A 12,383-nucleotide genomic window follows, 5' to 3' on the forward strand; every position below is an offset into this window, starting at 1 on the left:
AGTCAGAAAAAGGTAAATTAATCAAACAATATAGAAAAATAAGCATAGTAAAATTTATGTGGTGTTCACAGTTCTATGGTAGGTCCAAGTCTGATCTCAGAAATGTGTTTTGTACTCCTACCAAGTTTGGAGTGGGATTTGTGTTTGTGTAGGTCTGACCTCAGTCTCTGGATGTGGGGGCTGAGGCTGGTGATCTATTACTGCAATCCTTCCAGCTCTTTGGTATATGTATAAAAAAAAAAGAATGGCAGCTCCACCTGCCCATTTCTGTTCTACATGTCTATGTGCCAAAGTATAATGCTATTTCATCTGCTGGTGTGTCTGCCCCTGATGGGTCCTAGGTGGCTTACCGGGGGTTCCAATCTTTGACATTCTCGCAACATGCATGAGTCCCTGCTGAAGAAATATACATTTGGAAAGCTGCTATTGCTGTAAGGATTGCTCTTCCAGAGATGAAAGAGCCCAGAGTGGAGGTTGCTGCTGAAGTGCAGCCTCAGAGAAACATCAGCGCATGGGTTGGAGCTGCCTATGGCAGTGCTGTGGGATCCATTTCCAAGTCCAGAGGAACCCTCAGTGTCCTTGCTCCAAATGAGAGGGTGACCAGAGGCTGAGCACATGGAAGCTAGGGAGGCTTAGACAAGTAACTGGAATTAGGGAGAGATGTGTATACCAGATATAGATCACTGTTAGCGAGACACATTTGCCTTCAGGTTGGCACTTTACACAGAATTTTTTTTATTTTTTTATTACTGAGAATTGAACTTAAGACCCTGCACTTAGCACGCAGGCTCTTATGCCACTGAGCTATATGCCCAGGCCACAGGTTTGCACTTTTCAGTGTTTTAGAACATAGACATAGTGATTATTGTAGCTTACTTACATAATTATATCAAGAGTAATGCTTACCTGCCAGATAAAATCGACATGTGCTCCTTAATTGAGTTTAATTATTTTTCTTAAGCAAATATAATTCCAAATACACTTTGCTTTATGGTGTCTTTCAAAGGAAACTGACTTGTTATCTGAGAGTTCCTTTGCTGCGGAGATGTGGATAGCCTGAGTCTGATAAACCTTAAGAACGTCTGACCTATAGTCCATCATAAGCAATTCATACAGTCCTTCAAGATGCTAACCAAAGCTAGCCTGAAAGAATGGCCTTGGAAACCTGTGGGTCTCTCTTCTTTCTGCTCTCCTTTGCCCACCAAACAGCACTGTGGTGAGGAGGCCAACAGGGGAGGAAGCTTGTTGTCATGGTCACTACTGATCAATTCTTGTTATTCAACACTTTCCAAAAAGGAAATTGACAAAGTGAAATGACCAGCTTAAAAGTGACTTGTTGGCTAAGTGTCTCTGAGTTGAAAGGGATTTTAGTTCTGTCTGAGGTTTATATGTGAAATTGGCTTTGATTAATGATTCTGGAAAATCGTTCTGCTTATGATTGCCTTCACCTCCTTGCTACCTTCAGCACTTGCTAAGGTTTCTGTAGATAAACTGTTTCTCTGGAAACTGAGGAGTTGGTAGTGTTTTTACACAGATGCAATCAAAGACATTCTCACCAGCTAACACTGATGTGCATGGACATGACCTGCGCCACCCATAGAGAAGTGTGTTCCTTCTTGGCTGTGCTCTATGAGACAGTAATGCACCTCGGCTTTGGGGAGGCCTTGATTCCAGTCAATCCCCACCATTGATCAAGGCAGCAAGTTACGTAATGTCCCTGAGTCCCTATTTCCACTAAGTTATCTGGGACACAAGCCCAGTAACAGACATCTGGTGACACACCTGAAAGGTAAAAGTATATGATTGTGAGAAGTCTCTGTCACATAGACATTCTTTCCTGTTCTGATTAAACTGGCTCCCAAGACCTAAACCCAAAGGGCCTTTACTGCATACATTTTCTTCAGTTTCTTTTCTTTCTTTTTCAGAACTGGGGATTTAACTCAGACACTTGCGCTTGCCAGACAAGCACTTAGTCTACTGAGCCATCTCCTGGGGCCCTTCAGTTTCTGAATATTTTTTCCTTTACCAAAAATGTTCTTGTCAGTTAAGATTTAGCCACAAAGTTTAGATTTTTCTATTTGCAGTAGAATATTAATTGTGAAACTTCAAATTTATTCCAGCAATATGTATTTAATAACTGTCTTAATATCTAAGAAAAATATTAACTGAGATAATAATTTTGATTTTTTATTAACTTTATTGAAAGTCAATAATTACATAGCATATTAAAAATTGTAGACAAATACTGAAATGTGAAAGATATAAGATGTAGACAGAGTGAATTTTAGAGAAATATTTCTGAAATGAATATATAGCGTGAGATTAATAATAGATTGCACATTGTAAATAAATTATTTACAAAGTTAAATAAGTGTAACAATAAAAATTGTCCAAAATAAAAAGGAAGAAGGAATTTACAGATCAGTCATATAATAGTTTACTCTGTGCCAAAAATCAAGAAATTTATATTCATATAATTAGAATTCTTAAAGTAGAAGAGGGTAGGCAATAAATATTTAAAGATTTAAATTTTCTGAATTTAGTTGAACTTATGACACCACATTTCCAATAAAAATGAACCTTTTGCACAAGAAATTTGAATAAAATCATACCAACATGCACAAAAATGAAATTGTACAAAACTTATTGTAAAGAAAAAAATCATTAAAACATATACATAAAAATATTATCTATAGAAGAACAAAATTAAATGACATCTTATTCCACATTACAAAGGAAAAAAAAGACCTATTGTGTAAGAAAGTAGACGAATTAATTTAAAAGACTGAAAGAAAAAAAAAAAGATCTGTCCTCATTGAATTTTATACTTAGCAAACATACCTTTGAAAACTAAGAGTAAAATATTTTCCAGTTATATAAACTTGAAATATTCTGATATCTCCAGAGATAGCATGTAGGAAATAACAAAGAGCATAATCCAGAAGGCAAGAGAAGTTGCTGTATGGTCCTGGCTAAAGAATAAAGAGCTCTCAAAATGATAATTATGCAGGATTATGTAAAATATGCTAGATGAACCCATTTAAATTTGATATGTTAAAAGAAAGAAATCACAATGAAAAAATGCAGTGATGCTGGCGGAATGTACGTTGTGTAATCTGACTTGAGCATTACAATCTTAGTGAGCATTAGTGTCTGGCCCTATTCTAATTCAAGGGACAATCAGAAGGTCTTGTTTCTTCAAATTCAGCTAAAATTATAAGAAGCCAACAATTAAACAGGGGGAAATAGAATAATCCAAGGAATCAAATATAGATATAAAATCAGAAAGACATAAGAAAAATGACTTATTCTATAAAAATGTGTATTGATGTGTAAGCATGAACATCTTTTTATATTTGTATAGAGTATTCATGTATAAAATAGTAAAGATGTCAGCTTGTAGGGCCAGCTTGGCTTCTAAACTCAGTTTCTCCATTTGTTAAACATGTGAGCTTAGGTGAGGTTATTTTGACTGTGCTGTGGTTCCTTTACCTGTGAAGTAGAGTTGCTAATAAAAATCTGGCTTCTGGGTCTTTGGGGAAAATGGACTAATGTACATGCTGTGTCCTGCACACAAAATATTTAAAAATATTGAATAGTGGCTATTAAACTATATTGCAGGCCAATGTCGGTCACTTGGTTCCTCCCTGAGGACCAGCACAGACTGTGCAAATGACTCCTGAAATTTGTTTTCATTTTTGAGCCTTCATTTCAAGGTGAGAGTTGGTCATAATAGCCTATAAAACACCTTCAAATGTGGTCCTATAATACAGGGATGTTTTTGATTCTTTTTACATTGAATTGCTTAGATAATGTAATTTTTTTATATTATTGAAATTTGGGTCTGTTGATGTGAGCTTTTCCCTCTTGTTTCTTCTTCCCTTCCTCTTCCTCTTCCTCTTCCCCTTCCCCTTCTCCTCCTTCTCCTCCTCCCCCTCCTCCTCCCCCTCCTCCTCCTCCTCTTCTCCCTCCTCTTCCTCTTCTCCCTCTTCCTCCTCTTCCTCCTCCTCCTCCTTCTCCTTCACCACTTTAGACTTTGTACTTGCCAGACAGGTGCTTATAGCTCTGAGCCATATCCCTGGCCCTACTTGTATCTTCTCTACCAAATGTTGTGTGTGTGTGTGTGTGTGTGTGTGTGTGTGTGTGTTGTTCCCTTGTTTCAGATAAAAGTATAGAGCTATCAATAATCCACCACAAAATATAAATTTTAATTGTAAATAGTTATCTGAATAAGCCACTTGGAAATTTAACAATTTGTTCTTATTTCAAGAAACTAAAAAAGCAAATGGTTTTAGATGCACAGTACAGCCAGTGAAGTTTGTGTGGAACGTGATAGAGGGCCCCGAATTCAAGTGTGTGGAGGCCAAAGACCTTCATCTTAGCTTTGAAGCTGTTCAAGCAACCTGGTCCACGTGGTCAGAGACCTTGTAGCTTCAACATCAGGATGTCTTTACAATAGGACCTTTCAGCCAGAGAATTTAAAATAAATATTCTAGAGCAAATCATGTCTTGAATATTTTTTTCTTTAGTACAGAGATTATTTTAAACTTTTTTTCTTAATGTTTAGTTACTGTGTTTCAAACCTTGCAGATGTGAATGAGATAACATGAAAAGGATGGTTATACCCTGAGTACTGCAGTAAATCATTAACTTCACATATCTAACTATTTATGATATATAAATGGAAACTTTGCCCATGAAAGTAGTGACTAAATTTAATATAATCTGTAGATAAATGTGACTGTGATCTTATAGTCTCTGAGAAGAGGGGATCTTCAGATACAATCAAGATTTCTGTGTGTGTGTGTGCATGTGTGCGTGTGTGCGTGTGTGCGTGTGTGTGTGTGTGTGTGTGTGTGTGTGTGTGTTGGAAAGAGAGGCAGAGACAAAGGCAGAGAGAGATCTCCAATATCACTTTCCCTTCTGTTTCCTTAGTGAATATATTATTTAACATTAATATTGTCATCATTATTTTGTCTGAGGATAGTCAACTTTCATCACTCCAAAGTGGGAAGAGCTACAAATCTAGATGCTTGTCCCAGGATTTGTGGGCCATTTAGAGCGGAGTCTGTATACATTCTTCATCTGAATAGTGAAGCTTCCCCAAAGTACTGTTATACTTTTTCTCCTGGTTCCTTCCTTAGATTTATATCCCTAAAAAGAAGCAATCATACTTTTTAACCCTTTGTTTCAGCGTGCAAGCAGCTAGTTTCGAATCCCACACTCATCATTTCTTCTGCACAAACTTTGCAGAAGGGCATGTGTTAGGGCCTCTGTTTCCTCATCCACACAGCAGTGATGTTCACAGAAGTGGCTCCGTGGGTCACTTTGAAGGTTATGCAAGCAGTCCAAATAGGAGACTAAAGAGAAGAACATAGTTAGCATGTAATGAGTACTAGTTATTATTGGCTTTACAAACACACACACACACACACACACACACACACACACACAATCTAGACTCTACTTGAAGTCTCCATTCTCTCAAATCATGTATTCACTATGAGGTCACATTTAATCACCCAATACTTTTTTTGTGTGTGGTACTGGGAATCGAACTTGGGACAGTTGCTACTTTTTCTTTAACAAAAGTATCCTTTTTAATGTATTATTTTAAATACATGAGTATTTAATGAAATTGTGCTCATTAAAGAGCTGGTACAATGTTAAATAAACATCGATTCTTTTCATTTATATCTGCAAGGTTTGGAAGACAGCTATTTCTAAGAACAGTTGTTTCAGATATACACTCATAAATTAAAGGTGTGAAGCTATAACAAAAGATTGTTCTTTCTCATGTGGCTGAGTTTTGTGGAAACAAGTTTGCAAGCTACCTAAGTGTACTTTGTTTACTTTCATTACCTTCCTGGCAACCTGCTTTGCACTTTCTAGTTTCAATGAAATGACTTGTGAATCTATGAAGACATCCTCATCCTAATCCCCAGGTGCTATAAAAATCTCACTTTATATAGAAAAAGGAATTTTTCAGATTAGACTAAATTAAAAACCCTGAGATGGGAGTATGCCTTCAATTATTGAGGTGGGTTTTCTGTAATCCTATGGGTGCATAAAAGGAAAGAAGGAAGGAATGAAAGGAGGGAGGAAAGGAGGGGGAAGTGAGGGAGGAAGAAAGGGAGGGATAGAGGGAGGAAGGAAGGAAGGGCTTGAAACAGAGAGTGACTTGCACACCCTGTACTACCTCTTTGAAGATGGGAGAAGGGGCCATGAGCTAAGGTTCACAAGCATTCACCAGTAGCTGCAAAAGGAAGGCGATGGCTTTCCTCTCGGGCATCTAGGATGAACCCAGTCCCACCTAAACCTTCATTTTTAAGATCTCTCATCTTCAGAGCAGTATGATAATAAATTTGTTTAGTTTTAAGCCAATAAACAAAGCTAATACAACATAGTAACACCTCTGTTTACCTGTTTAGAAAGGAATATTTGAGAAGTTCTATCAGCATCATAAAGAACAATATATGTAGACAAATAATTAAGTTTTGTGGACCATTTAGCAGCTCAGATTTTGTTCTAACAAATACAAGCTTTTCATCTTCTCTAAGGCATTTTTATGAATCTGTTTATTTTTGGATGACAGAACATATTTAAAATGCTTTTCTCCCAGGCATAAAATGGTCTCAAATGTCCCTGCTTTATGGTCTAAAGTGTCCCTGTTTACCCATAATACTAATGCAAAAATTTACAACTTCAGAAATAGGGTATTTTATTAGTCTCCAGAGATGAGTTCATAACCCCCCAAATATGCTGATTTTTGAAAGAACAGTCTATAATGAAGTAAAGAAGCTGATTGTTTGTGCCCCTTTTCTCTCAGAACTCCTGCTTTCCTTTTGCCCTGGGAGTAAATGAGTGCCCTTCCACTGGTGGAGTAGTATAGGTCATCCAGTTGCAACGCTGATGATCCTTGCATGGTGACATTTCCACCAATAATTTAGCTGTGTGACACTGGCTATGTTATTATCTGATTCCAGGCACTTCACTACATAGCTATGCCAATTTTTATTTTATTACCTATTATTGATCATTCTGTATCAGTTTTTTGATCATGACGAAGCCATATGCGAAGTAGTTCAGGCTGAAGCTACTGAGTCAGAAAAACTGATGTCAGTCCAGTCCATATTTCTCCTTTTCGTGTGCTTTTGAAATCTCCTGACATTATTAGTTTTTCTTCTTTGTCTCATCTCTTGCCTCCTATTACTGACATGGACACAGAGCTATCTTCGCAGCGACATCTTCAGTCTGTTGGGGATGGCAAGCTCATGTTGTTACAGGGACTCAGGAGATACCACAAGTAAGGTAAGTGTGCCAAGAAGTATCGAGTGAGTGGTCAGCTGGAGCCTACAGTCCCTGTCAGTCAGTGCCTCCTAGACAAACAGATTCAATGCAAGATATATAAATACATCAAGTTTTACAAGATTGGCTTGTAATGGCCACCTATAGAGACAGGGGTAAAAAAGTGCAAAAGGTGACCAGAAGGGTCCAGCTGAGAGGCCTGGAGCTCACTATCGGTTCCTGTGAGTCCGAATAATCAGGAGGTCTGGAAGGCTGAAGGGTCTGCCCTGGAAAGCCAGAGCCTGTCCCGGAAGCCAGGAGGTGCTGTCCAAGGTGAAGGAGAGCCCTGGAGCTCTTCTGAGGAAATGGCAGTGAGTCTCCCTTCTCTGTTTCCCATTTGCAGATTCCATTCAGGGGCAGATGCGGTGGTTGGTGTCACTCACACCCAGGGCAGGTCTTCTGCCTACAGTAAATCCCTTCAGTCACACCCAGCAGCAAGCTGATCCAATGTAGGTGGGGTTTCTAACTCAAGCTGACAATCAGTTAACTATCACAGACCTGTCAGAGACTGGAAAATGTTATTTCCATCTGATATCTCTCGTATTTTAAACCCCACTAACCATAGCTAACTTCTCTAGAATGGATTCAGTCTGTTTATAATATAAACCAATGTTAGCTTATAATATTTCTATTTCATTTTAAATTTGTATTGCCTTTTCTTTTTTCTTATATTTCTATTTTAGTTATGTAGCATTTGGAATGCTAAATGCTATGCAGCATTTTAATACATCCACCTTTTTCTTCCTAAGACAGCATTTACTTATTAATTCTTGTAGAATGAGAGTATATTAGCAGCCACTAGGAACGTTCATTAAGGAGAATATGATAATGTTAAGGAATAATTATTTAGAAATACATACATAAGCTGATGATGGATAGATAGTAATTGGCTCAGAAAAATGGGTGAAAGCATCCCTTTCAGCACAGCCTCCTTCACTTCAAACACCTTGTCATTTTTGCCACTTTCTGAAACAGTTCTGGAAGCTTCCTCTGCCTCTTTGGTTGTACTTCTGTGGCTGCACTGATGTCCTAAATCCATTTAAAACAGTCACTGTTAATGATCGCTTGGGCTTCGGAGAAGACCCAGAAGTCACAGTGCCAGACTTGGTGCAGAAGGTGAGTGAGAGCACATGGTTATGTTTTACAAGCCAGCTGCTGGTGGTTAAGGCAACATTTATGTATTTACAATCACACCTTGTAAAGACACTCAAGAAAGGCCTTCCAGAACTTTCTCAGAAAATGGAAAGAATGATGGGGTTAGTGTGTTCTAACTGAGGAGGATTTTTTTTTTTTTGAGAAGAATGTGTTTTGGATATGAGTAAGGGAGTTATTAGAGAAAGAAAAATATGACAAGAGGGCCAGTGAGGTAGGTCAGTGGCACAAGCACCTGCCTGGCAAGCACAAGGTCCTGAGTTTGATACCCAGTACAGAAACAAAATGAAACAAAAACCAACAACAAAGGCATAGAGAGCAGAGGACAATGCACTTCAGGCAACAAAGATTGCATGGCTGGAATTTAGTGCAAAGAGAGCAAGGAAAGGATATCTTTGGGGTGCAGGTGCCCCAGTAGGAAGAACTTCTTGCATTGTGATGGAGCAGTAGCACTATTTAGCTTTGACCTGAGACCGTACATGCACTACGCATTATTTTCTCCATAAGCCTCATTATTCTTCCAGTTCCAAGAATATCCTCTAATTTATTTGTTTTGCTCAGAGCTGTTGGTTTTATATGGCACAATTCTCATGTAATTTTGAGTAAAGAGACTTGGGGATTTGAAGTAAGAGACAACTTGAGAAAACCTGTTATTGGCATCAGAAACCCCCTTGCGGGTGACAACTCACTAATTAAACGGAGTTAAATCTGAAGTGACCTGGAGGCCCCGTTACATAAAATGTGAAAGAACTCATCCCAAAAGGAAAACCCTACTTCATCATGTCAGTGTTGGTGCTATTCTCAGTGGCCATTAGAAAGTGTGAAACCTTCGTAGTGTTTGTCACTGTGGACTTAGGCTTTGCGTGGTACATGGAAAAGTCCCACAAATGTATTAACTACAACCTGGAGAGAGGGCTAATTGACCTATCTCCTAACAAAGCAAAGCAGGATGGCTTCTGGCTTTTGCTCAGATCACATATCTTCTGGCAATGATCACATATCTAAGGAGTAAAAAGTGAAGGAAACAAACAACTCATCAAATGACCACCTGATACAGGTAAAATCAGGTCAAGCAGCAGGTTGGTCATGCAGAAGGTGGTTAGTCTACTAGTAAAATCAGTAACTTTTACTATTTTACCAATTCAAGATGTATTATGCATAATACCTAATGGCTATCTTCTGGGTAATAGTCTATTATTTTCCAGCCTAAAAATCTTTAGCAAATGAAGAGACAGGTGAGGAAAATAGTACTTATATCATTGAACAAGCTAGAAAACTGATTTTTTTAAAATGAGAGACAAAAGGCAAACTTTTGTTTGAAATTAGTCTAATTTGCTATGTTTTTATTTTCAATATGAGCAAATAGTATATTGGGTTAGATTATGAGTTACAGAATGATTTCTTTAGCATTTATTGAAGCAGATACATTTCTTTTTTTTCTCTTTTTCTCTTTCTTTCTTTTTTTAGCAGATACATTTCTTATAATAGGTAAAAGTGTGCAAAGATATTAGGCTACTGAATGTGGACTTTTTTTCATGCTACAATGTGTTTACAAAAACACTTTAACAATGAAATCAGAAGCATACAATAAACAGAATAACAAAGTAAATTTTAAAAGTTGGGGCCAAGTTAGATTTCCCTTGGAGTAGTACCAGCTTTTTTTTTTTTGTACATTAGGAAAACATAATTAGGAAAAATTGATTTCTTAGCACATGTTTACACAACTGTGAATATCTAGAATTTGTTCCGATACTATCGTACATGAAGGTCTATAATGCTTGGGATCTGAAGTCCTTTGAATTTCAGATTTTTTTTCAGATTTAGGATTATTTCATATACTATACAAAAAATACAGTGAATGTTGGTATAAAGAAATCAATTAGCAGAAACTCACGTTGCTGTACATTGCCCTCAGCGTGATCTCCTTCACTTCAAGCGTCTTTGTTCCGTCCATCATTTACGCTGCTTTCTCAAGCAGTTCTGGAAGCCCTCTCCCACCTCTTTAGTTGTGCTGCTGTGGCCGCTTTGATGTTTAAAACATTTAAAACATCGATCTATAATGGTTACTTGGACTTTGGGGAAGATCCAGAAGTCGCGCAGTGCCCGGCTTGGTGAAGAGGGTGAATGAGAGCACATTGTAAAGTTTTATAAGCCAACTGCTGGCAGGTAACAGTGGCGCTTGCTGTATTTGTAATCACACCTCTGAAGACTCCCGGCAAAGAGGCCCATCAGAACTCTTTAGGCTGGAAAATGGCAAGAATGTTGGGCTTAGTGTGTTCTAAGTGGGGAGGATTTGTGTGTGTGTGTGTGTGTGTGTGTGTGTGTGTGTAGATTAAAGAAAATGTGTCTTCTAGTAAAATATTTATTTTTCAAGCACACATCATATTTTTTGAATAACTCATATATAATAGTAGAAACTAAATGTAAACATGAAATTAATTTATGTTTCCATGCACATTATACATATACAGTGAAGGCAACTTTGTAAGGCAGTTTTAGTCTGCTTGTGGTCTTTGAGTGTAACCTATGACATCAGGTGAATTTGTAAAATTTTCTATTTGTGGCTTAACATCAACATTAAAAGGCTGGAGTACTTCAAATATTCAGATAGATATGCTTAACTTGTTCTTTGAAAAAAAAAATATATATATATATATATCTGTGTAAAACTGTGTAGGGTGTTTTGTCATGAATGCTATTCAAATTTTAGGCACTTACATGTTCAAATATACTTCCTGATCTTAAATTTTAATTCCCTTTCATAAATTAATCCATATGTATATTTCTCACTCATTTCCTAAAAAGTACTTTTGAAAGAAGTAAATTAGTTAGCACAAAAAAAAAATCCCTCAATGTGTTCCTTATTTCTAACATCTGTAGTTTGGTTTATAGATTCTAATAGTGAATAAGAAGGAATGTCAGGATTTGAACTGATGTCAACCTAGTATGCATGCCTGGGGTCCTAATCTCAGTGCTATATTCTCAACTAGAAATTTTCAGGTTTTTCATACTTTTTACAGTTACACTCTTGGGCCAGCCAAATAGCTCAGCGGATTAAAGCGCCTTCAAGCAGGCACAGGGGCCAGGGGTTTGTTCCTCGGGCCTGCAGTGCCAGCCCCTCTCCCAGGATGCGCTGAGAAAACAATTGAGACTGAGTGTGGTATCGCGTGCCTGTAATCTCGGCTCTTGGGAGGCTGTAAACGGGTGGATCACTACAAATCCAACCTAGTAGTGAGACCCTGAATACCCTGTAGATCATTCCCTAAAGTACAAAAAAATAAAAAATAAAAAAATCTTGCATATGTATCATCTCTGGTAATCTGACCAAAAATTTGACGATAACAATATATAACAACCATTGATAATTTTTTATTCTTGTTTTAAAATTCTGTGCCATTTGTACTGTTATACAAATTGCTTTCTTTCTTTGTTTTTGTTATTTTTCTTGTTTGTTTTTGTATTTGCTCTTTAACATAAAAAAGATACATATGAAGGTATAAATCCTTTGTGGTAGTTTCCTATATCTACACAGTCAGTAAACATCATGCTTTTGCATCCAGAGTGACAATGGCAGTGAATCTTAACCTTGTTCATGGTATGTATTTTTCCAAAATTAATAATTTCAACATTATTTATGAAACTGTTGAACATTTTATGACCTTACCTGTGAAGTACTCTTCAGATTTTGCTTGTTTTTATAGAATTGTATTTTGGTTGTGGAGGTGCAAGAGGTTAATTATATATTCTGAAAATATTCTTTGTTGAAAATACTTATTTACAAATATTTTCTCGTAGCCTGAAGCTACGTACTCATTTTGCTAATGATGTCTTTTAATTACCAGGCATTTGCTGTTTTGAGGTCTAAAGTATCAATTCTGTACAAG

At 37.3% G+C, this 12,383-nt stretch overlaps 1 pseudogene; it reads left to right on the forward strand.

Moving 5' to 3' along the window:
• The first annotated feature begins 452 nt into the window (after nucleotides 1–452).
• LOC101563395 overlaps nucleotides 453–12,383 on the forward strand; it is a 49,656-nt pseudogene continuing 37,725 nt past the window's right edge.

This window comes from Octodon degus, unplaced genomic scaffold (genome assembly GCF_000260255.1).
Source record: "Octodon degus isolate 3935 unplaced genomic scaffold, OctDeg1.0 scaffold00046, whole genome shotgun sequence".
Lineage (NCBI taxonomy): Eukaryota > Metazoa > Chordata > Mammalia > Rodentia > Octodontidae > Octodon > Octodon degus.